This window comes from Struthio camelus, chromosome 10 (assembly GCF_040807025.1).
Source record: "Struthio camelus isolate bStrCam1 chromosome 10, bStrCam1.hap1, whole genome shotgun sequence".
NCBI classification, from domain to species: Eukaryota; Metazoa; Chordata; class Aves; order Struthioniformes; family Struthionidae; genus Struthio; species Struthio camelus.
Window position 1 is genome coordinate 10,530,828 of NC_090951.1, and position 27,936 is coordinate 10,558,763.

The 27,936-nt window shown below is 38.1% G+C and overlaps 1 long non-coding RNA gene across 2 annotated transcripts in view; it reads right to left on the reverse strand.

Annotated features, from left to right (window-relative positions):
- The window catches only part of LOC104143969 (uncharacterized), a 426,624-nt gene that overhangs the window by 244,834 nt on the left and 153,854 nt on the right, over nt 1–27,936 (reverse strand). The window contains exons 6-10 of one of the 2 annotated variants that reach the window (XR_011143208.1): nt 19,669–19,790; nt 16,408–16,727; nt 14,676–14,905; nt 13,219–13,326; nt 4,569–4,721 (exon numbers count right to left, since the gene is read on the reverse strand). This is a non-coding gene — a long non-coding RNA (uncharacterized lncRNA). The remainder of the gene's footprint in view (nt 1–4,568; nt 4,722–13,218; nt 13,327–14,675; nt 14,906–16,407; nt 16,728–19,668; nt 19,791–27,936) is intronic. The other variant, XR_011143209.1, reaches the window with a different exon arrangement.

Consider the following 27,936-nt stretch of genomic DNA (forward strand, 5'->3'; position numbering starts at 1 on the left):
GGGAACGCGTCCCGCACGGCCGGCTGCCAGCAAAGACTCTGCAGCCCGAAAGGTGACGAGTGCGCGTTTTCAGAGATGCCGCATCCTGGAGCTGCCGCTGGCTGATGCGCTCTGGCGGTAGGGACAAGAGTGAAATCCTCAAAGTGCCTTGTTTTCAAAACTTCGGGCGCAAGCAGTTCCTGTAACCCTAGTGGGGGCTCGCTACATCTGAAACAAACATATTTGACCATTAATGAATCGTAAACTTAATTGGTACTTTCACTAGCTAGTGATATATGCAATACATAGATGAAAAGGGGGTTAAAAATCTGCTCAGCCTAAGCGCAGTACTGCATACAGCTTGTATCAAAAATGACTATAAATCAGCTGCAGAGCCAGATAAGCTGAGCAAATGTTAACATGTAATTAACTTTGGACTTCTGTCAAAAGGGAATGTGTGTCCAAGGAATTTCATCCATAAGTTCCCTAGAACTGCACCAGATCTGGTACACGCCCTTTGGTTTGAGTAGCGCTTTTCCCACTTTTTTGGAAATTCTAATTTTTCCACTTATTTGGAAAGAAATAGTTGGGTACGCGCACTATGAATGGTACATGAGGATACACTGCATGATTGATTTCATTTGCATGCCTCAGTTGCATTATCACTGCATCATACAAAGCTGCACAGTCTGCACACATGTGCAGTCCGTATTTGCCAAAGATTTCTGAAAATTAGCATTCCAGTAAGAGGGACCTGCTGGGAAAATTCAGATACCACCAGCAGGCCATGTTCCTATTAACTTTTCTCACTTCCTGGGGAAATGGTGCTCCATTATCTCCCCAGGCCTTATCTGTCAGTCTTCAAAAACACTCTCCCCGGATCTCTTGTCTCTTGCCTTAGATGGCCAACGCATCAGAAGCACCAGCAGACAGCAGCAACAGAATGCTGCCAAACACACGCGCGCTGGCTGTCTAAACAAAAAACCACAGGTCTATAAGATGAGATCCTAACCATGATGCTGTCAGTCTTTTATTTGTTATCTGAGATTTAGCAGGTGTGCAATCCTCTTTTCTTTTAACAGGTGGAAAATGTCATCTTGTCATGAGAGATTCGATTTAAAGCACTGTAACGTTCTATTGCAGTGGTTTATATATCTCAATGTTCATCACCTAACAATGAGATACAACAGCGCTTTTATTCTCTGAGCCATAATTTAGTCTGTCAGTTCCTGGCAAATATATTTCAATGTTGCACCCTGCAAACATGTAAAAATATCAAATGCATTGTATTGTTTATAATGTGGTTGCAAGTCATTCATGGTAATTAAACTTTCATTACCATTACATCTCTTCCGTCCATCAGGCTGTTCCTGTTATGTTATTTTATTATTGCACAGGGAAAAGTATAAATAAATGTGTATTCTAGAAGAAAATATAATAGCAGGTCTTCATTTATTTTAAGTGGTCTTAAACATTGTCCTTTGGTAGGCAAACTGATGTAAAAATAACTGATGTAAAAATAACTGATGTAAAGATTTCACATCTAAAACCTAATTTTTTTCCTTAATAATTTTTCACATTGACCAGTATGCCCATTGATTCCCAGCTATATTCAGGTACTAGATATTCTAACAGATATTTTGAGCCTTGACAGTAAATTCTTAACTGTCGTTTTCCAGTTGACAAAATGAATGACGTTACAGTACTATCAGAGTAACATATATGAATTCCAACCCTCAGCTAGCAACACTATTTTGCAAGTGCTATTTAAACTTCTGCTGGTTTTGTCTATAATCTGCTCTTTTCCTTCAATATGTTGTTATGTTGCCTATGCTACCATAAAGCAAGAAACTGGTAAAAAGTTAGCCAACAGGATTTTGAGATTAAAAACTCCTTTTTCAAGGAATTACATAAATGGTACAGTTCATTGCACCTAATACCAAGCATGTCTTTCCAGTCGGTCTGGTACTATATACTTAGAAATTAGCTAACTGCCATTTGAGAGTCAGGCAAAATGACTTTTTTGAGGACCTAAAACCAGGAGGTTTTGTACTGAAGTTCTAATGCACTTTCACCCCGTGTTCTGGAAAGATGAATTCAAAATAAAATAAGCAGAGACAAGGAGTACTGGGATGATGGAGGAGCTACTGTAGAAAATAAAACCTTTGGCTTGCTTAGTCTTAGCAAATCAAAGGCTAAGAGGGGATTATTTATAGAGGGCATTCATATCCAGTTGGAAATGGGGAAAACCTAACCCTCTAACTACTATACATTAAAGGTGGAGCTGGAGTCACTTATGAAAGGAACTAAGTTGTTGTGGCTGCTAGTTATTGCCAGCACAAGATTTATTGTGCCACAAGGTCTCTTCTGGTTCTGTGTTTGTGTCTTCCTGTGCCAGGGGAGACCTAATCGATGAACTTGTCACGGTGGGTAACGAAGGGGACTGAACCAGCCTGCAGCTTCAAGGTGAGCTACCTCTGCAGGACAACAGCTAGATAATGTCTTACCATACCAGCGTGTATGCCTTGAACAAAATACTTTTCTTTTTCCTAAATTGCATTAATCACCCAATCTTGCCTGGCAGGGAACACTGGTTAGTCATTAAAGCAGAGGGGTAGGAATCATAAGGTTGGCGACTCTCTTAACCCTTCCAAAGCTTACATGTGCGTTTTCTAATCTTAATCTGTATGACTGGAAACAATGTTTTGCTCTGTCTCACAAGGGTGCTAACAGATAACTGATAGATTATTAAGGTCACTTTTCTTCAGGTACCGGTAGATGTGTAAACTCATTTAAAATCTGGCCTTAAAGTCCTCCAGGTGGGTAAAGCATGGCTAGAGAAGTGCTAGAGAGGTGCAAAGTATTATCTCCCTTACTAATTATACACGTTTCCTTGGATACAAGTCAGACTGCCTCATACGTTATTTGCTATATGCTAATAAGCTTTTGCAAATTAATTAATGGAGGTATTGGACATACTAAGAGAATTACTTGAATGATACCGGAAGGATTACTAATTTTTTAACTTCATTTGCTTGAAAAATTGGAAAGTAGGCACAAACTGTCAGGTTGTGCTTTTGAGTCTTTATACTGTACAAATAAAAACAAATTGAAAAAGGCTCTGTTTGTTGTACAGGAACAAGGAGAGTCGCCAGAGAGCTTTTCAGCATTCCATGTTATTCCTGTTGCTAAGGAAACTTTCCTTCATCTGTGCTCAGTAAGGCATCCTCAAAGAGAATTCCCTCATAGACAGATGGCATCACAGATCACAGTCAGAAAAGTCAGCTGACAATTAACCAGAAATCTAGTCACTGAAAAATTTTAACAGGAGAGTTTCTGTTTTCTTTTATAAAACTCACAATGATTTGTAGTAGGGAGGAGTCCGGAGGAACCCTAGCAAGCCTGCATGATTGCTCTCGTCTCCACAGAATTTCCCTCAAGAGGCAATATATAAAGAAATAAGAATAAACCTAATTATTTGGCCTGGATTTTGTTGGCATTGTCTCTGTATTGTATTTTCTGGAAGATAAAGTAAAAATCTCTCTCAAAAATATTGGTACATGTTCTCTACAATAATCTCTATTTAAGACACCTTAAAGAAAGCAGGAAATACAGAAATCATTATAGGACTCTCTACCAACTAGATTTCGCTATCTGTTGCTTGTGTCCACTTTCAATCTATTACACAGATACCACCATGGCTATAAATACCATTACTCACAAAACAAGGTACCACTTACAATGAGAAAGAGAGCAGAATTGTGTCACATATAAATAATAACTGAGAGTCTGCTATCCAATTTATGTTGTAAGATTTCTTATTTTTACTCTTCTCCAGCTCAGGTTTACCCGATTTCATTGCGTAAGTCTTGAAATGGAGGCTAGCGGCTAGCTTTACTATGACTTTTAATACGCATGGAATATTCTATAAATATTGCAGCTCTGAAGTTGCACGATACAGTAAGGAAGAGGAGCTCGGGTACCTATCTCTACTTAAGAGCATGCAATATTCCACAGCACTCTCTAGCTGGCATCCTTTCTCCAGCACTGCTCCCCCACAGATGCTTGGAGAAAGAGTGCGAGAAATGGGGCTAGTACAGCGTGGCCCTTCCCAGACATGCTTTCCAGAGAAGGCATCTTCCAGCAATCAGTTGGTCAAGAGGATTAAGGCTGCTGCTTTAGCCTGTCCATTTTGTCCACTGGACACTAATGACCTTCTGCTCTGTGCTCTTGTCTAACTGTTTTTTTTAACGCAATTTGCACTTTTGTATCATGTTAAAGTTTGCATATTTCTGGTCCCAATAGTGTTGCTCCCATAGAAGATGTAATATTGGAGACTGTAGACGAAATTTTCACTTGACATAAACTTTTGCATGGTAAAAATGAGGACCCTGCTTCAGCAGCGGGGTTGGATCAGATGATCTCCAAGGGTCCCTTCCAGTCCTAACTATTCTGTGGAAAAGGAAAGACTATGAGACCCTTTCTCTTCCCTGAAGGGAAGCAGTGGCTGCTTTAGATTACACCATTCATAATAACCACCAAGAAAATGCTATGCCTCTTGAAAAGGAGATGAATCTTTGTACACTTACCTTGCCATTCCTATCCCACAGCATGTGTCTGCTCAGTGAGAACTTCTGACCACTCTTCCACCATCTTTGGCAGAAAGTACATTTGTAGAACCAATTTTTCTTTTCCTCTTTGAAGCCACTTCTTCTGGGACAAAACCCCTACCTGTTCCAGAACTGAGAAGAATGCAAGCGTCAGCTGAGATACAGCTGCAGTTAAGTATTAGATTGCAAAATTTATTTCTAACCTTGATCATACAACGGTATTCATCCTAGGAGATACACAACTCTATAATGCATGCAGAACTGGTTTTTCATCTTCAGATCTGCACAGGGACTACCTGGTGCAACTTAGGAAAAAGGCATACAGGGAAGACCTTTGCAATGGCATACTTTCTGAAGAGAATCTACTTCCTTTAGATGAGCGTTCCAATAATACAAATTTCCTATTCTAATTGCTTCCTGTTCCAGGACCATACAGTTTTCTATTGTATGCTGTTGTAGAGCTATCAAAAACAGCATCTATTTTTCCTTATGTATGTGACTATTAGACATGGTTACATATTGTACTATTAAAATATATGTATCTGGATATTGCAGTGACATCAACATTTGTATCTTGGCTTACTGTTATATGTAAAACATGGCACAAATATATACACATATGTGTTTGTGTATGTGTATGTATATTTCATATACATAGTTTAGTAAATGTTTCAGGCAAAACTCTGAAATACACTTTTTCGGTTATTTTAGTGATACACTATTGGATGTAGGGACAACCGAATCCAATCCGTTCACAGGCTAGTTCCCTCTTATGACATTTACAGTCTTTTCTATTTTTCCTAAACAAAGTGCACGGCCTTCAAACACGAGTAGGAAGACTGTGTGTGTCATTTCAAACCATAACATGTCCTTTCTTGTTTCTTCATTCTAACCATGGGTGATAGCCTGTGAAACAATCTGAACATGTCCAGCACCAGCATGTGACCTTCTGTACCAGCCCATCGTATGCGAGTGCAACACTGCTTCTCTGGAATATGCCAAAACAAGTCTTACGCTGTGGTGTATAAAACTGAAAGCAATTCCCTATCTCCAACAAATTGAGAATCGCAAAGGGATACCATTTCTTTTCAGATACCTTAGGTTTTGCTCACAAGACCGCAGCTTTCATCTTGGTTAGCAGTGAATCTGAAGGAATGGAAAACACTAAAGTATTGTGGTATGTCTGGAATATGAAAGGTACATTCTGTGCTGCTTCTTTGATGTCTCATGAAAGAAAATTGAAAGAATACAAATGCAGTATCATTAGAGTACATTACTAATCCAGCAGGAATGGTGAGGCTTGTGCATTATAAATTTTTGCTCAATACTATTTGAAGCTGTGATTTGTAATCTGTTGAGGAAACTGTCATGAATAATAGGTTTCAAGATGACAATGAATTTTAAATTTTTTTGAGTGAAATCTAGATGACAATTTTCTCACCACCATTTGGAGATACCTTGAAGTGGCAGTTGTTGGTTAAAGAACAAAAAGCCAAATGGCATGGCATACGTATATAAAAAGTAGAAGATAATGATGCATGAAATAAAAGGAGAAGAATTGAGGAAAAGACTGGAAAGTGGAAGTGCAGAAAACAGTTTGACCCACCAGTGAGCCTAGTCCTATTTCTATGGAAATGAGCTCATTACGGCTAATTTTTTTTTTTTTTAAGCTCCTAGTTGATTCGTGAAGTGCTTTTTGAATTTCGACAAGGGCTTCATGAATCACTGAAAAAACATTTGAACAAAATATCCAGAGTCAAATGATTACCAACTCCCATAGATTAATCAGCTCTCTGAGTACTTTATATAACAGAACATGCACGAGGAGAGCCAGCTTTTCCCCCCGGTATCCTAAGTCTATAATGTTTCATTCTGCAAAGAAAAGGGACCATGCTTCTGAAATCTAATTCAGGATGGTTACTCCCATCTAAGAACCTATATTAAATTGGAAAGACATCTTTGATTATTTCTTTTTCCCTGCTGTTTCCGTGTTTGATCTGTTTTAAAAATCAGCATCAAGAGAATTGGCCACAGAATCGCTTCTCGTTCTTGAGAAATAAGAGCATCTGTGGTATTCATACAAATGGTGCTTTCACATTTGTAACCAAGTCAGTATTGGCTGTAGGCACTCCTAAGCAGGCAGGAGAAATGCCTGAGGGCCAAAACATTGGTTTTTCTTAAACCTTCAGGATACTGAAATAAAAATCAAATAAAGCAATGGATTTAAATAGCAAGTGAGCTTTATTTATTTTATAAAAAACAGATTGCCTATAGACATTAACAGACTATATGTCTGTGTTAGCCTGGATTTTTAACTGAACTATACTGACTGACTTTGCATGTTATACATAAAGCATCTACACCGAACACCCTTTATTAATTCTCTAAACACTTCAAAAAGAACGCCCTTGGCAAATTCTGTGACTCTCTGCTAATTTGCCTTGTACTAATTTTCAAGGTGTGTGTAGGTCACCAGCATTCTCCAGCACGCATCTTGTAACAACGTACGTGCTAGAAATTACATGAAATACATCTAATCCTGTTGTGCTTAAGTGCATACTGTCTCTTTTCTGCAACCTTTCATATTTTAGAAATGGCTCTATATATCTCTGTACTTCAAAAATGTGACAAACAGATGAGAAATAAGCAGTCCTCACTGGACATGCTCAGGCCACACTGTCGCGTTCATGTACATTCTTTAAACAAGTCCAGGAGTGTGCCCTGTCGAGTGCAAACTGAGGGTTAATTGCCATTTGGAGCGCTGAGCTTTCAGACTGGCTTTTAAAAAAAATTCTGTAGAGGTGGAGGGACACATACACATATACCCTCCTGCACTTATGACAGGCTTTAGACAGTTTTGATTTTAGTACCAAAATGAGGGATATATTTCGGGATAACTTACTCTAGGAATTACATTGGTGTAAATAAGAAATAATTTGGCGTATATGACTCCAGTGAATTCCTACAGATTTCGACTGAAGTAATTTTTATAGAATTAGGCATTCTGTATTAATTTTGGAAGAAGGCTGTAAAGTTACATGCTTTATGCTGTTCAGTTGATAACATCATTAATAATGCAAAGAGAGTAGTTTCATTGTACATCTTCTGATACATTTGGGCAGGAGCTTGTGAAACACCAAAGCTGCTTTGTTAAAATACTTCCAAGGTTTTCTTTTCACATCTCACATTTCTACACTTCTCAAGGCACCAGAAGCACAAAAAAAATCAGCATTTGAAGAAAAACAAAGCCAGAGGATTGATGTGGAAAAGGAAAATATCAAAAGCTATTTCTCTTAGCTATGAAATCTTATGACAAAGTTGTAGAGGTGAATACAACTTTAGGGTGAAAGTTTGTCTGCCCTGCTTACGAAGCACAGAGTTGAAGTCCAAATGCACTGATTTTTCTGAGACTTTACTCTCCCAGGCTTTTTAATTGCAACTTGATTTTTGGCTTTACTGATGGCTCATTTCATTTCCTATTTCCCTCAAGGGAAGGCTTTGGTGTAGGATGGAAGCACAATTTGTTAGTTTCTGGTTATCTAGTATTTTGCTTTTATTATTTATTTATGACTGGGAATAATGATACTTCTTCCTATTCAGTTCTAAATTCAAGGTGACAATACTTCCTTGGAAACTGAATTATAATATAATATTATCATCTAGGAGTTAACAAAGATCAACACTCCATCATGCTATACCTAGACCAGCAGGTAGTCATTGTTCCAAAATTTAAAATACAGCCAAAGCACAGGACAATGATAAAAAGCAGAGAATTTTGTTAGTGCTACCAATCACCTTTGGGGGGAAAAAAATTTTTTTTCTTCGTTTTAATTATTTCTATAGAGTTATTAAAACAGAGACTAAGAGAATATAAAGACAAGGAATACAAAAGGTGAACAGTGAAATCATTGGGTAGAGGGGTCTATGATCATGAGAAAGAAATGGAGAGGTAGAAATACTCTGAGGAAGACTGGTGGAAGAATCAGTAGTAAGTCAGCCACAAGAGAGAACGTCCAAAGCAAAACAAGCAGCATTGCTGATACATCTCAGCTCATGCTATGCCCTCTCTCTTATCCAAATCTGCCCTCTTGCATAGCTGTGCTTCCAAGCTCCAGACAGACATCCCCTTCTCGGGTCAGACTCATGTGGGCTCCCACAAAGCTTTCACATCTGTAGAACACTGCCATTTTAAGGGTTTCTAATTACATTTAAGCATAAAAACATACAGAGCACATTGTACATTATCTTTATAATACGAAGTGATATGATGTGCTAATTTCAGTTAAAAGTTTGGTTTGCAGATTGCACAAATGCTATATGAGTGACAAAGGTTATATTTCAAAATAATTTATATTCCTTTCCTTACTAAAGTTATTTAGCTAAAAGCTCTTTTCTCCAATTTTGTCTTAGGGCTAAGAATCATTTAATGCAGAAAATACCGATTATGCAGTTTCCAATAACAGATAGCGCTTGCTCCTGCTATGGAAAGCAAGGCAGTCCAGTTCTGCAGAAGAAATTGCATTGACAGAAATCTGTTCAGGGCACAGACTCCCACTCAGTACAACCCACTAACTGGAGAAAAGTACCCAAACACTCTTTGCAAGGGCCTTTTCTTCAGAAATTAAGTAGCTGAACCTTATCCTCCTATTTCCTTGCACTTTTGTCCTAATATTATGTATTACTTTGACCTTCTCAATGAACCGTCATTTGATTGGGTGGATATTCTAGTTTTCTCAGTTTGGTTTCAGTGTTTTAAGAATACTAAATTATCAACAAAGTATATTAAAAGATGTTAAATGTTTTTGTTTTCTCCTAGTTAAAAAAATTCATAGAGAAACGTGAATAGGCCATAATTCTTTCTCCCTTTTTCTCTCCAGGCTAGAATCTGGACAGGAGGCAAGCTCGTGGGGAACCTGCGCTTTGACCAAGCAAACTGCAAAGCTGGCTGCGACACAGGCTGAGACTGAAACTCTCATTTAGCTCCTAACAGCAGCATTTAACTTCCTTGAAGGGGGAATGCAATTGCCATAACACAGATATCCAAACCCACTGTTTCTTGATGGCAACAAGTATTCTCTAGTATTATAGTTTATCAATAAACATCTAGCTAGTCACAAGGCACATGTTTCGCTTATTTAGAGCTATTAGGTGACATTAAGAGACTGACATAAACAGAGTAAACAGCATCCTAATATCAATTTTCTAGGTAAGCAAGTGTTTCATAGACACTCCACAAATAAAAACACATACTGAAGGAGACATCATAGCTGAATAAGGCAATCCTTGTATTAAAATGTGGTCCAGACTATGAATATGTTTGATGGCTCTGCCATTGCGAGTCTCAGAAAAGACACTTTGATTGCTTCAAAGAATTGTTCCAAAAACATCCACGGTACATTAAGGTGCCACAAAAATAAAACAGCAGAGCTACTTTTTTCCACTGCTAGTCAAGATAACACTACTTGTCTATGGATGAAGAGCAGCTGCAATGCTTGGCCCATCTGCTCCATGCTAGAGAATAAACCAGAGACTCTTCATTAAAACAAATATTTACAGAGGCACCTCGATGGTATTTCCCTGCTGTGCATATGCAGCCTACTGTTCTTCCAGACTCCTCTTTTTTATACCTCTAGGATAGACACATTCATGTCTACATATAAAATCATATGAGAGTCAGTGGCCAGTCAACATAAAACCACCAGAAAAATAATATTATTGATCCAAATGCACAGGCCTGACAAAGTTAATGCCTTGAGCGGCTACAAAGCACTAGTAGTAGACTGAGCAGGACGTTACTCAGTGTTTTTCATTTTAATTGTATTGGTCCTTCTTCATCATCTTTGCATCTTCAATGCAAAACTACTGCATTGTCAGTCTATATGCCCCTTCCCTTTGTGGAGTAAAAAGCTCTGCTGTGGTATATTTACACTTCTTAAACAACCATGCTGAATTAGGAGCATTTACTCAAAACCTTTTTTTCTGTAATACTGATTAACTGTACTTTCATCTAGAAAATTTTAAACACATGTTTTACTTTCATCATATTCATGTTGACAGACCTCCTTTATCAGTACTTTAATTAACAGCAGGTAAGGGAGGCAAAGTGAGTATGACATGCTATTACTTCTGCTTGATTTAAAGTCTGCTTTTGAGACTTTCTCTCGGCTCATAGCTGAAATTGTCTTATTTCATACATTCCCAGGATTACTCTTTCATGTAAATGTCATTTTTGCTGTCCAAAACATTAAAAAAACCCACACCAGTGCAATATAACTACTGTCTCTTTCTGAAAGACATGAGGGAAGCTGTATGCTTTTGATCAGACAAGATCCCAACTTCAAAGTAACACCTCATCTGTAAATATATTATACAGTACTCTTAGTAAAGAAAGGGGGACTCCTTGATTTCAAATAACCTAAGGCTGATACTGTGGGATTTGCCCACATTCCCGGAGTTTAATCCTCTGAATACTTGCACAAAATCAGACCAAAGATGGAAAGCAGTAGTTATATGCCTAGGGATGCTCTACCACTGATTTGATCAGAATCTTCTAATAATTTTTTTACTTCATCCCTGGAAATGTTTTCATTATTTCTTTCATTGCTGCAGTTCAGAAAATCAAAGCAAAATTCCAAATTACCTTCAATGGATTCATCTATTTGGGGACTGATGGGAAAGGCCATTAAGCTATTACTCAAGCTACTGATCAGCATGGACTGGGATGGTATCAGATCATACAAATAGTATTAACTATTTAAGAGCCAGCTATAATGTGAATATTTGCACATGGGAAAATAGAGTTTTGAGCGGGCCACAGAGTGGTCAGTTGTACCAACTGAGAGTACCATCAACAGTGTAAGTGGGCAGATATTACATTCATCTCCATATAGAGGCAACAGGAAGCAGCCTAGGACATTGACATGAGGGATACTTTTCTGCACAAAACCTTTTATCTCCAGATGAAAAAAATAACAATTCAATGATTTAGGTCTATTTTATAAATCATGCTATTAATTTCATTACATTTTTTATTTTAAAAAAAATCTAGCTATCTGAAATGAACAAAATCTGCTTTTCAGAAATTTGATTTCTGAAGTGATATTAAAGTGTCCTTTTGTCTTACTGAAGCTTCTTAAGTTTCCCAAAAATACAAACAAAAAATTTCCATTTACCTGAATGAACGTTCAATTTGCTAGAGAACTGTAAAAGTTTCTATTTCTAAGGAGGGATTTAAAACTCTTGAAAGTTCAAGACTCTTAAAAAGCTGAAACAAGCCTATCTTTCTCCATATCTACTGTCCTGGTGTGCATCTTCTCGTTTGTGCTAAAAGTATTTGCAACAATAGGAAGGATCAAGCAAAGACGGAGTGCAGAGTTCTTCCTCTGGAATTGAGAGTGATCAGGACCTCCTACGTTTTTATGCCAACTTTTTCACTACAGATTAAAGTATATTGCTTAGTCAGTAATTTAACATTACAGCCCATCTTCTCCTTCTTGCCCAGTCTACACCCCTTACAAAGGTGATCTTAATGACCAGCAAGATGAGTGATGCTGTGATTGATCTCTGTGGTGTGCTGCATGCACATGCCCTGCAGAGCTCAGCAATCCCCACCTCCCATAAGGTCCTGCAGTACCTCCCGACTTGCTCTTTAGGAAAGACAGCAACCTCAGCAGCTTGTTCACAATACTGCCTTATCGCTGAGTGGGCTACGTGGTGGATGGCATAGCCAGGAACATACAGCACAGCATTTCCGCGCCTCTTCACCTCACAGGTGAATGCTTTTTCATACCTGTGCTAAGCCCAAATGTCTGAGTGCCCACATAATAGACCTATCCCACGTGAAAGACCTAAGGTAAATTTGGCCCAAATGAAAATTCCGGCCCATTCCTGATTGGCACCATCATTAATGTTTGAACTGATATCTATTGCCTGAACTGGTACCTATTCCCATTTAACTGAAGATATGACATAATTTTTTCATACCATTATTTTGGTGGCACTTCAGAAAAAAAATTAAATCACTTTAATCCATTTTAGTTCCCATGACTGCCAGGATACCAACAGAAACAATGAGCTACCATTGACATGCAGCAGTGAGGTGGTTCAGCTCCTTCCAGCCTGAGGTGAAAATGCAGACTGTATGGGTGAAAATGCAGCCTATATGGCAGATTTCTTGTGCTAAAGGTCTACTGGAGACTAACAGCCACAAAACAAGACAAGACAACACAAGCCACTGAGCCCTACAACATTTATGAAAAATGTGATCTTAAATCTGCAGAGATTAATTTACACATAACCAGATCAGACATTTTGCAGAACTCACACCATAAAGACCTGACAATCACTATTTGTGCCATTAGCACAGAATGCAGATAATTTAATATGCTTGGTTGCATTTTGCCATCTCTATATTACTGTCTTTTAGTGAGCTCCTGCAAATTCTTGATGGGTGAAAAATTAAACAGTATAGCAGGCATAGAGGGAATTTGGACTTGGTACAAATTCAAACTTAACTGAAAAGCTAAAGGCATACCTGGAAACACTTTTAAAATATATAAAATTTATGAATACTTCTCAGTTTGCAGCTGAGACATAAATATGTGTAATGAGCATGTAACAGACAGCTTACCTCTCCAGCTTGGATATATATCGGCTGCTTCGCCTTCCCTTGGAAGCAGACTGATATAATGTGCGTTACTGGGTGAGTCGCCTTCCAGCAAAATGAATTTGATTTCTACTGCAATCAAAAGAATTTAAACAAAATCACCTATCAGCTCTCCCTAGGTTCATTTATCAAAATGTCCATGACGGTTTTTACTTCCAATATAGAGAAATTAAGCAAGGTTTGTTTCAGGTAATATTTATAAAACGCTGAAGAATAGGCGTGAAGACTAGTTTCGGAAGGTCACGAACTTCCCCTGCCTTGTGTTTCCTCAGTCTGTGGCTATATGCAACTTCTGCTGAGTAAGTCGCTTCCCCAGTTACTTTTGTCTATGCCTCTCTTCTAAAAGGGGATGTCTCCCCTCAGGGGCCCCCCTCACTTCTCCCATCGTGCCCCACACAAGCTATAGTTAGAAATTTCTGAATGCATCGTTCTTAAAGTATGCAAGGACATAGACCAACAATTTGCTATGAGGCAAAACCAACTTTTAAATGATACATTCTTAACTGTAAGCTTATAGTTAAAGTTTTAAATAATTTCTCAGGCAAATCTGTAGGCCCAGCCTTGGTTATCATACAGCTGTATTACGGAATTGCAGAGATGCTAGACATTCCTGATTTCCCTTTGCTTGTACTATAGCTCACTGCTTCATGTATCACATATAAGGCATGAAAATCATTGCAAAACAGATCATTTCCTCAATAAAAATACGTTTTTAACTCATCCTACTCCTTACGCAATGGTCAAACCACCAAAGCTTCTGATACTTAGTTTGGTCATACGATTTCTTAAATAATGGAATCTGGATATTTCCATGAAAGAAAAATTGTAAATCATATTTTTAATTCAGACATGCACCTTAATTTGTACAAGCGAGACCTGCTCACTTTTTAATTCAAAGTAATAGTGCCATGTGACCATGATTTTTCAACACCCACTAGTGAAGAAAATTGACTATTAACCACTGAATGCTTGCACAGAACAGGTCATGATTATACTGTTCCATTAATATGCTACTGTCATTATGTTAAAATGATAAAATCAAGGACATCTCAATGGATATTTTATCTTTTTATCTTTTTTTAAGCAAAAACACAAGCTTCTTTTTTCATCTACATTACTAAGCGTAAATTATTTATTTAACTCTACTCACATCATGCCTCTAATTTTAAACGACATTTGTAACAAGTTATAGGGAGATTTGTTGGAAATCTTTTCTCCCACTTGAATCTATACATCCAACTTTCAAAACTGCCTATACCTAACAGCTCCTATCATTACATCAAATTTTCAAATAACTCAGAACCTGGTCCTGAGAAAATATTGATTTGTCACATGTTTTACAGCACTATCTGAATTTCAGCAAGCTTACAACTTCAGGAAAGCATCATCAGGTATTTTGCTCCAAAATGAGGGATACTTACCCATGCAGAATGATCACATTAGGCAGGTAGCTGGAGGCGGATGGAGCCCAGCTCCGCGGCAAGGAATTTGAAACCGAGAACTCGGCCTTGAACTGGGACTCTCAGGATCTGGTGCCTCCCATTGACTTCACAGAATGGTATCGAGATCATCAGGAACTTGGATCCTCCATCCACAGCAGAAATATCCTCTGAAGTCTAGGAAACAGTCTAGGATCTGCAGAAACTGGGGGCTGAGAAGTTTGTGAAAGTTGAAGTCAGTTCACTCTGCTTCAATTTAGAAAAATCAATCTGAAATAGATATATATGTATATATATATTTTTTTCTTCTAAACGTTCCTCCCACAAAATTCTTAACGATTCCAGGTAATGTGAATCACAATGAAAACCTAAATTCATTTTCCCCAGAATATAACTACCAAAGTTTGGGATGTCTCCTTCGAAAAGAGACACTGTATTGGAAAAATGAGGTCACCGACTTGTTTCCAGCATTTGAGAATCAGGCTGCCATTGCCTAGGAATCCAATATCAATCTAGTAATTTTCCTCAGCTCTCTAACATCTCGTATTCCTTCTTGTTGTAGCAATGAAATAAGAACATACCTGACATTTTCCACAAGTATTCTCCATCTGTTTTCATAAAATATTTTACCCCCAATTTGGGTAGCAATTTAGCTTAATTGTGCCCAAATTATCAGCAGGCCATCTTTTGCTTGAAATCTTTTTCTCCTCTCTACTGTCATTTTTACAGGCAGCTCAGCAGATAATTTTATGCTACTGCAGTCACACAAGGCAGATTCTAATATTGATCTGAATTTTTCCCTTGAATATGATTTGCATTCTTAGCCTGATCTATTTTTTTTTTTCTTCCCATAGAACATGATTTACATTCTTATGTCTGGCTGCTTCATTTTAAAGCCATCTTGAAAAAGTCTCTTTCTAATCATCCTTCTAAATTCATATGGGAATAACTCTTCCTACCAATGCTTAGGAAAGGAAAATCTCAAACAAATTGATGCTATTCTTGAACACTGTCATGAGGAGAGACTGTATTTGTTGATGGAAATTAGAGACTTTTTTATAGCTTACTAATAATCTAGCTCCGGGACAGCTAATTACTAGGGATTGTCATGTCTAAATGTTGAAAAAGTGTATTCCATCTTGTGGCTGATCTAAATAGGAAAAAAAACAGCAAGATCAGGCAAAGATCATCCTTGAGGCATATTAGTCTCTAGTACGAATACTTCTTTTGCATAAAGCTGAGGAGTTATGTTTTCCTCAGGTTAAATATAGGTCAGCTGGGGGAGATGAAATTGCCCTGTAACCATGCCCTATTTCTACTTGCTTTTCCTACCCATTGCACACGTGTTGGATGGACATATTCATTCATTTGTATGAATGTGGACTGACTCTGCTGGCCTGCTGAGCAGCCTCCACACTTGCTTTCAAGGCTAGCACCTCTCTCAGGATAGGCAGAATTGCATTATATACTCCTACCAAAATGAAAGAGGAACTCCTAAAAACCTGTATGTTTAAATCTCACGGATTTTGCTGAAATTTAAAAGTGCATATGGGACAAGGTTCAGTGATGCTTTGATATCTCAGTTCCTAACAGAACCTAATTTTTGTAACAAGAAAAGAAAACGTGCTACCACATTGCTATCCCCTCATCAGTTTTACATCCACCTTTTGCCATGTACTCTTTATTCAGTGGAGGTAGTAAACATTAGACTTACAGTTCTTGAGCAGATCTGACATATGGTAGTGGTGCATAAACACTGGAAGAGGAGGAATAGGAAAACAGTCATACTATCACATTTGCATAGCATTTTTCATAGTAGAAGTATTGCATCACACTGGAGAGACGCAATAGGGAAGTTTAATACTTCACCCCTCGTTTGGGTTTAAGAGTTTACCACTGCAATGGATCATACTGGAAAAGGAAACTGCCAGATTTTGGGAAGCTCCAGATAGGACAGAATCAGGTCCACAATCATGCAGAGTGTCTCATCCAAGGTCCAGCAGCTGACTGGGTCCAGATTACTTAAAAATTTCCCTAAGATGCCAGCATAAGAAATGTAAATAAATACCAAAACCATACATGTTACAATGCACACAATATTTTCCTGGGGTTGAAAGCAAAAGACAGTACTAATGACAGGCATTAGTCGTATTACTTAGAGTATCATTGGCCTATATTCACATGTTTAAGTGACAGAAAAAATAGGAAAATCAATAGCATATTTCCTGCTATCAGTGAGTTTCCTATCAGTGAGTTCTGCTTTTTACAAGTCATTTGAAATTCAATTCATGTTTCAATAAACGAAAAACACTGTATTAATAAGTTCTCAGTTTTCCAGTCATTTAATGCCTACATGAACACTCACTCTGAGCTCAGTTCCCCACTCATAGTTTCCTTTGGCCATAAGCAGAAAAGATGGGTGGGCCTGAGGACAGTTGTGATTCTGTAATTTTGCAAAACAAGGCAGATCTGCCCTGAAATACGCAGATTTTAGTTTGTAGGACTGGCATATCACCAGAAGCTGTATCATAATGGTGCATGATTAGGTGCATCATTAGGAACCTAATGATTAGGTTCCTCACCTCAGCAGCCAGGAGGGATGAATCTGTGCCTGAGTATTCCTGGGCCTTTTAATTTGTAACATGCTTTACACCACCACCATGTTAATGCTCAGAGGCTGTGGCAAAGTCTTTAGCGAGACCAGAGAAACCAATGCACAGCTTCAGAGTATGGTCACTACAGCTTTTTTCTTTTTAAAAGTACAAAAAAAAATGTGCGACTATTTGGCTACAATTACACTACACAACATGTCTGATTGTTTCATACATGTAACTTTTTATTCTTGTTTTCAATATTAGTGTATTTCTTTGATGCTGTAATAATGTTTTTAATAATAATTTTCTTTCGGTTGTTCCAGAACAATTTCTTGGGAACAAATGGTTCTTTAAGCTGCTGTAGCGCTTTGGTTTATGCTTTTGTTTCCTGGTTCTGTTCTACCTCTTAGTGGCTGGAGGTCATATAGATATCTTATTTTATTTTTATATTTCGAGATGCTTGCTTTCCTCATTATTTTAAGGTTTTAAGTAATTGTTCTCCTCTTCTAGCTATCATGACAAAATTAATGGGATGATTTTCTAGAAAGGTCAGTCCTTTGAGCAGTGTAGCAAAATCATGGGAATATAAATGAGGCAAGTTAGTTACCTTGATTTCTCGGCCTCAAGAAACTGTGTATTTCTGGAAGGTCCTTCAACCTGTTAATCAGATTAGCAGAGGGACCTAATAACTCTGAAATAGAGATTGCTTCTCAATACTCTTTTTCTTATAGACCATACTGCTGTGTCAGTGTTTTCCACACTTAGCATCCTTCTTTGCCCAATAATGCTCTCAAGTAATTGATTCTTTCCTGTCACTTGTATTTTATCAATGAAACTATTACAGAACAAGGCAAAACATGAACCTAAATATCCACTTTTAAAAACGAACAAAAATCTTTCCATTAACAACCAATCTTAGGAATTAATTTCTTATGAATATAAATTTAATATCATCCAAAATTATATTTTCTTTTGTGCCTGTATCATGCAAGTATTTGTTACTTGGCACTGGTGTGGAAGGTTCTCCTATTAACAGCTGTCCCAGCTCCTTTAAGTACCTTCAGAAGATGCGCGTGCTTTATGTAGCTAAGCTCTTTTGTTCAAGAGTGAATTCATATGTCATTTTATGCTTGATTTATTTATATATTTGTATATTTTTATATATATATACACATATACATGCATGTAGGGGTGTGTGTATACATATATATATGAACAAAAAGAAGACGACTCCAGCAGCTCCTTTAAACTGGCATTGTGGGATTACATTTTGTATTGCAGCATGCATTTTTTTGTTAGCAAATCTAGTGGCTCCTGAAGATACTTAATCCATGCAGTTGGTAGTCTCAAGTGTCAACACATCTGCATTCCTGTCACACCAATGCCTTGCCAATAATTAAAATGCCAAATTCCTATATCAGTCCTGAAACCATCACCAACACTGAAACAACAGATGTGACACTTGAGATTACAGTTGCATGAGCAAAAACATAACCCTTTTAAGACCAGCATAATGTACTGACAATTTCAGAGACAGCTCTTAATTTTATATGATGCATGGTATCTTATGGATGGAAGATGGGGTCTAAGGCCCCAATAACTAAATCTTATTTTTGAAGATTTTGAAAAGGCTTTCAAGTATTCAAAAACCCGCTGCGGTTCACCTTGGAGACTCACTCTTCGCTGCGGCCCTGCCTGCATTCATTAGTCTCACAAGGAGTGGGACACAGAGAAGCAGAAGAAAAGTTGCACCTCGATACATGTGTGAAAAACTTTTTGACATGTGGGAGCAGAGAGACTTGGAGAAATGTGAAAGCAGTGTGCCAAAGAAGGGCAGTGAACCATAACTTTTGCAGTTTGATAGTAGTAACTGTGTGAGTATATATGTATTATACACATTATGTGAACATAATAACAGCTCAAGGGCAGACAAGACCCTGCCAGTTGAAGACGTGAATTCTTCTAATGCAAATACATAACTGCTGATAATGTTACGATTTTCACAAATACTTCCCAAGAAAACGGTCGACTGGAGAAGGTAGGTGTGACAGACAAGGCCTAAGGTTATCTATACGATACAGAATAATTATTTTGTTCTGGCAAAAAGAGAGAAGGGAGAAGAGTCAGGAATTACTAGATTAGAAGACACTCACCAACCTTCAAAGTGGGAAAGAAAAGAGTTCAGAGAGGATGCCTTCAGTATTAAAATTATGTAGGCTTGACATGTGAAGTGGTTAAGCTACTGAAAGGTAAGCTATTTTAATTCAGAAAAAGCTATGAATACAGGATATATTCCCTGAAAGTTACACAGCTCTGCTCCAGAAGTGGCAAATGTACTTCTGTGCAATGAAGTTAAATTTGTCATGGCTTCAAATACTCACTTTCTAGTGCTTGGCCTGCTCCTTTTTTACCTTCTCAATGCACAACTCGCTTGTTTGCACACACCAGTTACCGTGCAACTTTTTCAGGGTCTGTTCATGGATTTCATCCCTATGACCATAGCCTAAGAATGAGAGGATATCAATTAAACCAGAATATCAGTTTAACTAATAGGCTAGTATATGAGGCCAAACAAGTACTATCTTTTGTGTTTGGGTCTGTGTGACCAGAGAAGGAAAAGGAAACAAAACATCTCACTTTTGATCTGAAGGAGTCTTTCTGAAAATTCAAGAGATTGGAAGGAGGTTGGGGCAGCTTATAGCTGAACTGCAACACTATACTAATGAACGCCTTTACAAAATACACAACGCAAGGAAGAGGTAGGCACAGAGACTGAAATGTTAAAATGGTCTCCAAACAAGCCCCGCAATCATGAATACAGCGCAATGGAAAATTTCATATTTAGACTTATTCAAGTTTTCTGAGACACAAATTAGCAGTTTTAAGAGCTTATCTGTTTCCCAATTGACTTTAATCAAGTGTTTCAGAAGCTGGAAAATGTTTTAAGTGAATAGAGCTCTTAAGCAGAGCGCTCAGGGAACAGAATAGCAGCTATTCTGTACTCTCTTTCAATGTTTTTGATTTGTTTTTTTCTTTGTTGTTGCATTTTTATGGTTTTCAGCATGAGTGAAGCACCACAGCTGTATGTTTCACAAAAGAAAGGGAAGTGCGGGCCCTTACAGGGCCGAGTTCAAGCAAAAAATTAAAATAATTTTCTGGATAGTGTCAAGCTGATGATCTTTTAAGTGTTCACTTTGCTATGATCTCTAATGCACTTCACGTAGACAAGAGACTGACACTCTCCTAATGACAGAACCACTTTGTTTTCCAATATACCGTGCCAAAACATGCCCACTTTTACTTTTTAATTAACACCTCAGCCAAAAAAAACCCAGCCCACTTCAAAATGCAGGGCTTTAAGTGGCTTTAGCCACACCAATCCAGGCACTCAAGCCGGATTTTTAAGGCATATGATCTTGGAAAACTTGACAAAAGCCTCTCGTAAAACAAACCTACCCTGTCAGGTATATGGCAATACGGCAGGCAAATCTTGAAGAATATTGCATCACGGCAGGCTCATGAAGGCTACTATTCTTGTTAGCAAACACATTGAATTGTATCTAGACCTTCTCTTTAACACAGTCTTTAAATCTTTCCCATGCTGCCCCATACACCACAGTGTGTTTAATTTTCATCCCCTCCTCACTTTTGCCTCTAAATGCCACACACTTCCACCATGAAGTTTAAATAAATTAACTTAATTTAAGCAAATAATAGGAAATTAATGCTTGCTACTAATACACACGGTGAGAGATAACAGCATCCCGTTTGCCTGGTGCGAGGCGACGCTACCAGCTTCTAACCTGAACGAAGCTGCTGGGGCGAGCCTCGGCGCTGATCAGCTGGCTCTGAGAAGGAGCTCTGGTTTGGGTTTGCGGTGGTGCCCCGGCTGCCTGCGCTCTCACTCCTGTTTGGATGCGACCCGTCAGAGCGAGCGGAGTCGGCAGCGCTTTCAGCACTGCGCTGAAGTCTGCGCCCCCCGTCCCGCTGGTCCTCCCGCGCCGCCGGGCTCATGCACCCGCTTCCTTCGGCTGCCTCATTTCTAAAAGAGCAAAATCTTCCCTCCCTACAGCTCCCCGTCGGCATCACTGCCAGCTCCACGGGAAGCCAGCTTAGCCTGAGACTCAGTGCTCACTGGGGCCCTTTGGCACTCTGCATTTTCTTCAAAAGCTCCAAGGAGCCTAATGTGCGCGGCCAGGAGTCTGTCCCTTCAGCTAAGACAGACCGTCAAAACTGAGGAGGAGATGAGGCGGTTTTCCACATGTGTGTGCACGCTCCTCTGTGTAACTAGTTTCAGCATTTAACACCACGATCCAGTTCGGGTTGATCAGAGTCCCCGTCCAAACTCCCTCTTTGCTCATCTGGTATTTCGCTTGACCGAATCATTCAGGTTTTCGCCTTCGTCTGTCTCTCCCACGAAAGCAAGAAAGCTTGCAAGTGAGGTTACAGCAGGCTCGTCCCTGCTCTGCTTGAGCACTGCAAGGAAACAACCCCTGCAACTGAAGAACTAATAGTGAAACATTATTAAGAAACAAATACGTCTTCTAAAACCTCACCTGTAAACTACTTTTGAAAAGGTTAGTTTCACAAAACACATGTCGCACCAACTCATGGGAAAAACCTTAGGCACTGGAGCTGACCAGACTAACGACGAGGCAGCTCAGTGCAGCCCCAGCGCCCGACGGAGATCGGGTATCGGCATGCCAGTGGCGACTGCAGAACTGCTCTTTTGAAGTCATGATGATTTAACAATTAATAGGAAGATTTGTTTGATAGCCAGATGCAGCCAGGTAAAAAGGACGTTCACTTCCAATTACCCATTATTTTGACTGTACTAGATTAACAGAAAACTTTGAAGCATTTTACTTCCAAACCTGTGTAACTGAAAGTGAAAAAAATCAATTCATCAACTTCACTAGATTTAATAGATTTAAGAATACTGAGTTCTCTTTTAATATAAAATGTGCAAATAATCCTGACTTTGAACTGAAAGGATGAAAGATACAAGTCAAAACCTGGGAACTAGTGATAATTATTCTCTATTTTATCAGTCTTAATACCTACATACTATTTCTATGATAGTTTTCAAATATTTTATGTTGCCTGCATTGGTATACCTTGAATTAGTTAGTAAATGTTCATCCCAATGAGGTCAATGGCAAAACGCTTTTTTCTGAATAATTCTTATTAACTGGCTCTCTTGCTCCTGACCTTGTTAATTGTTAACAGCCCAGGGATCAAGAGACCTGGGACTATGTCTGATCTGAGTTACGGCTACTGAATATGCTCTGAATATTTCACTGTAAGACTTGATTTTGCATTGAGAGACAATTTGGAATGGTTTTTTTTTTCCCCCCTACCTGTACTTCCCATTGAATGCTGAATGCTCCTCTCATTCCTTCCTCCAGCAATGCCACAAATTCACCCTAACTTGTGTTTGAAACTTTTCCTATTTCAGAAAATTTGGAATGGACTGAAGATTTCTCTTGCATGTATCCACTATTAGATGACCTATGAGAACTTTTTTAAAACTGTGGGACTTTTAATATTACAATAATTGATGTATTTGATTTTTCCACTATACTTTTTGTATATTTCATTATACATTTTTTCCATTTTACTGCTTTTATTTTCTATTTTATGAGTGCTTTCCTGGTAGGGTTCTTTATTAAAAAGGTTGTTTTGTCGATATGTAATTTGATTAGCTGTTTACAGACCCAGACTTAATTAGTTTTTATCCAAGTTAGACAAGTGGAAGCTAATTTTCCATGGCCCTCAACAGAATCTGCAATTATTCCCACATATAGACCCTTAGAGTTACTTTGGTGAATGGCTACGTGCTTTTACAGACTGAAAATATGGTATACGCATTTGTAGTTGATAGCTTTTCATAGCCATCCCAAGTATTTGGTAATACAAAGTTGCATATAAATATATATTAAATACACACATACACACACACACACAAAGTAGCAGTAATACATCTAGTAGTGATATATATATATACACATATATGTATATATATAAAAATAAAAAAGTAGTAATACATCTACTAGTGATACATATATATAATATATAAAACTTACACATACAAATATATATTCAGCATAGGCTGAAAAGTGTCCTGTGTGGCAGGTAGTAACATATGTGGAGTTACAAGCTCAGAATTTTCAAAATTAGTAAATGGCTCTCAATGATTAAAATATATTTTTAATTACCTTTTTACTTGTCATCTTGCTATTTAAAATTATATTTTTCTAAATTAATCACCCCAGATATAAACTTCCTTTGAAAAATAAAAGTTAGCCTTTTTCTAAACTCACTTGCCCCATGTTTAAAACCTTATGGCAAACATCAAATATTGCAACACCTCACAGTAAAATCAGAAGCAGCAATTCTGAATATTCATCCTAAAATAACTAAAAGAATTCTCAATAAGTACTTACTACATTTTATTGTCATAAATATGGTTCTTTGCCTTATAGACGCAATCAGAAACTCTTAGAAGATATTTTAAATGAATAATTCAAACAATGAGTGGCAACATAATTGTTTATATTTTTTCATGTTGGCACATTCACTTTATCCCTTCATTTATAAACCAAGTTATCACTTTCCGTGATATTTATAAAAGTTGAATAAATAAAAGAAACTTTGTAAGGATGTCTTGTCATTTTTTTCCACATTGTATTTGCTAATCTGCTGTTGTTATTTAATTGAGAACTTCTGGTACCACTTGCATACCACCCTTGCTGGGATTTCAGCTTTACTAAGAGAATACATAAACATTGGCAATTAAATTGTCTTATCAATTTTCTGCAGCTCAGTAAATTGTTCTATTGTAAAGGAAGATTAGTGTCTTCAGCAGAATAAGGAAAATACCTAAGCGGGAGTCCATGGATTAAAGCTGTGATATCTTGTACAAACCCACCTTCTGAATGAATTCTTAAAGAAATATAACTAAATTAAAGTGGGAATGTAAAGAAGTGAAATAAACTAACAAGCTGAACAAGCACGAATGAGAATACTAAACATGGTAGTGGAGAATCTTTCATATAGACAAAGAAATCTCTTAGAGAGAACTAGGTATCTTGTGAAGCAGAAGTCTTGTAAAAAATCTTAATAAATCCATGCTTAAAAAAGCAGGACAAACATACAGCTACAAAGAGGAGACTACAAACTCACTAAGAATAAAAATCTGCTTGGGGCAAAACAAAAAGATATAGGCAGATATAAAACCAAAACAAACAAAACTGCCAGCGAAGCACCTACAAACATAAGTGACCATAAGTGACCGAGACACAAAATTATGGCTTACACAGACAGCAAGGACTTTGAAGTTATGAGCTCAGCAGCTGCCTCAGAAGAGGCAGCTCATACCAAAAAAAGAGAAATATTGAAGAAGGTGCTTTCATGCCAGCAAAAGCAGCATCTCCTTTTATCCCTATTTCCCTGTACTGTACTGATGGCCGAGGACCTCGTTGCATTGAGGGCGAAGGGGAACTCCCCGGCTGAGGATGCAGCACACAGCTCCCGTAAGGCACTCGGGACTACTGCCATGTTACGTCTTCAGTTATATTGGAGTCTAAAACTAATCTAGCTCCCACAAAACTGTCTTACAGGGCAACACCAGATTTGAGAAATATACTGGGCAGAATAGCTAGTGCTTGTGTGAGGCAGTACAGGCACCTAATGCAAAGAGGTGAAGTTAGGAGTTCATGTTATCCAGAACATAAACACGAGATTCAAATCTGACCGCTGCAATTGCTAAGTCGGTATTTGATTTAAATGAATATCTAAGTCTGTAAGAGATGTTTTTAACTCAATATCCACAACAGTTTTACTTGCCCAAAAATATTTAGCAAGCAATCTGAAGCTACAGTTTCTAAACCAAAGCTTCAGGTCAGAAAAGCAGAGCCTAAGAAACGCTTGACTAGTTAACCAATAGGAGACAGAGTCATTCATCAAGGCTGTGAAGAAGCTGAATGAATAGAAGAGTTTCAGCAAATCAATTATGATTAATTCAGGATGAAATTGTAGAGAGAAAAACACTCTTAAAAAAAAGATTTCCTGGGACCAATGCCACCTTCCCTGTTTTCAGCCAGACAGTTATGTTTTAAAATATTGTGTTCAGAATTCAGACATCTGCTTTACTATGTGTTTATTTTGCAGGTTTTGTGCTGGAGAGAGTGGCAGAGAAGGGGTGTGCTCTTTAAAATTCTGGGCTGGCTCTGTCTTCTTTACTTTCGATTTATTAACTAATTTACCGAGAAAGATGTTTAAGAACTTGCTAAGTTCTCACTGAAATTCTAAGTAAAGTTAAGCATGTGCTTAAGTATTTAATGGAACAAAAGTAAAAGTCTACCACTACTACTACTACTACTGTTTGCTTTACTTGTTTACTGTTGACTTTTGCTGAACTCAGACAGTTCATTGCTTTTAAAAAAAAAAATACACAGAAACTATGATAATTTAATTAAGGAGCTGAAGGCAAGCAATAAGGCAGAGCAAAATATCATCCAAAAAACATAACTATTTTTTTTTCATTGCAGGAACATTCCAAAGCAAAAGGACACCGTGGGCAAAAGGTGGCTACCATTCACGGCACCACTGCATTCGGGGGAAAAACCTTGTAGACTGCTTTGAGTTCAGAGAGAATGTGAGTTCAAAGGGCAGAAGGTTGCTTAAATTGATCTCTAGCTACTAACACAGGAAAGGAGGAATGTACTGGAGAAAGGAAGAAGTCAAAACAAATCTGAATCAGAGGGATTTATATGGTGGTAGCAAACTGAGCTGCCATAAAACCTTGCCTAGTAAGGTTATTAATATAAATGCATATTGCTCTGTTGCAGGGGGAACATGTTCCTCTCTTAAAAGCTTTAAACTTCATAGCATTTATATGTTCCGCTGCTCTCATAAATGATGCTTTGTAGCATCGATTCTGTCAACACTGCTCCTAATCCTGACATTTTCTGACATTTTCCATTTTGTAAAATAAAAAGAGTTTAAAATTTTTAGCTTTGACCTTGACATAATGAACTGATGGATCACAGTAAGGAAAAGGAGATAGTACAGATTATATTCGTCCAAATCGTCCCTTTTGGTGCTATCAAAGCTGCAGATTAAATTATAATTTTTATCAGAGATGCCTGGAAAATGGATATTCTTTACTGTGACGGAAAAAAAATCACATACAAATGTTTCATCTCATATGGGGACAGAAGTCCAAATGTGAAATAATTTAGGGAAATTTTCCAGAAGAAAATCCACTGTTTGTTTTTTTTTTCAGCTTGCCCATTTCTTCCACAATCTAAATGAATATTCAGTTTGAGATCCAGAGAGTTTCCTTTGTTCTTACGAATAAAACAAGTTGTTATTTTGTCTCCTGGATAGGCAGGAGCTTAGTACTTTTAAAGTTTAATTTCCTGCTGCAGCTAAGACAAGACTCCCCTTAGCTTTGATGCTCTAGGTCAGCTCCCTGGGCTGCCAGCAATCAGCGTGGCCACGACACATCTCTGGAATGCTTGTCCAGATAACACATCTCACCAAAAATTAATAATCCAGGCAGGAAGAATTTGGAATAAAATGTTGAAATATTACAATGCATCCCGTACTAAGATTTGACTACTCACTGCGATTCAGGGGCCAGTCAAGCCTGGGGATAGTCAAAAGGCACAAAAAAAACAGTTTCTTTTCCCTCCTTTAAGCCCATTCTAACTAGTAAAAGCACATCATAAAAAGAGCAGAGACATACAAAAACATTAAATGAAACGTGCAGATGTGATACTGTCACTCTAGTTTCTGCCTTCTGTTAGTTAAAACAAAGGTCATTGCTTGCACTGTAAGACTTGTGATCAGATCTATGTGGCTGGCAACATCATTTCATATAACCCAAAATGTTTTCTTTGGCCAATTCTAATAATAAAAGGCATAAAGAGAGAATGGGAAATAAATGTCTTTATTTGCTTATAATATTGGTTTTTCATCAGATTACTACTCATTCTCCTCTTGTTCTGTGTCTCCTCCTTCTTTCCTCTTGCAAGATCACCTCAGAAGGGTTTATCTACTGAAATCTAAGCTTCTATCACTTTTAACATACATCGTACTGCTTTCACACATTATACAGATTGAGGAGAACCGGCCAGCAACCAGATAAAGCAAGCAGGCAGCCAGCCTGTCTCGATCATCCAGTATTAACAGAAGGTGAGGAAGCTGAACTCGTTTGGGATAGGAGCTTTTATAAGCAGTATGACAAGCAGCTAGTAGCTGACAGCATGATTAAGTCTCACAAAGCAATAGCATCATCAGAAACCACGGCAGCGGCCAACGAGAAACCATCATCCTGTGGGATCTGTACTGTACCTAGCCGCTTACCTGACACAGAAATTGGTAATGAGCCACACTTCATCACAGTAACCTGAAAAAAGTCTTGCAGGGTCATCAATGGACCAATATTTCATCTATAAAAGGGCCTTCCTGAATCGCTCCTGCCAAGTGGCCATGAATTTCTATTGCTGGTGGGCTTCTGCAGGAAAGAAAAGAGGAATACTGAATGTATTCCTGTACTGAATGTAGGTAGAATTGGATGATTGGGAATAGACAGAAGAAGGAAAGTGGCTGAGCAACTGGTGGGGGAAAAAAAGCAGGAG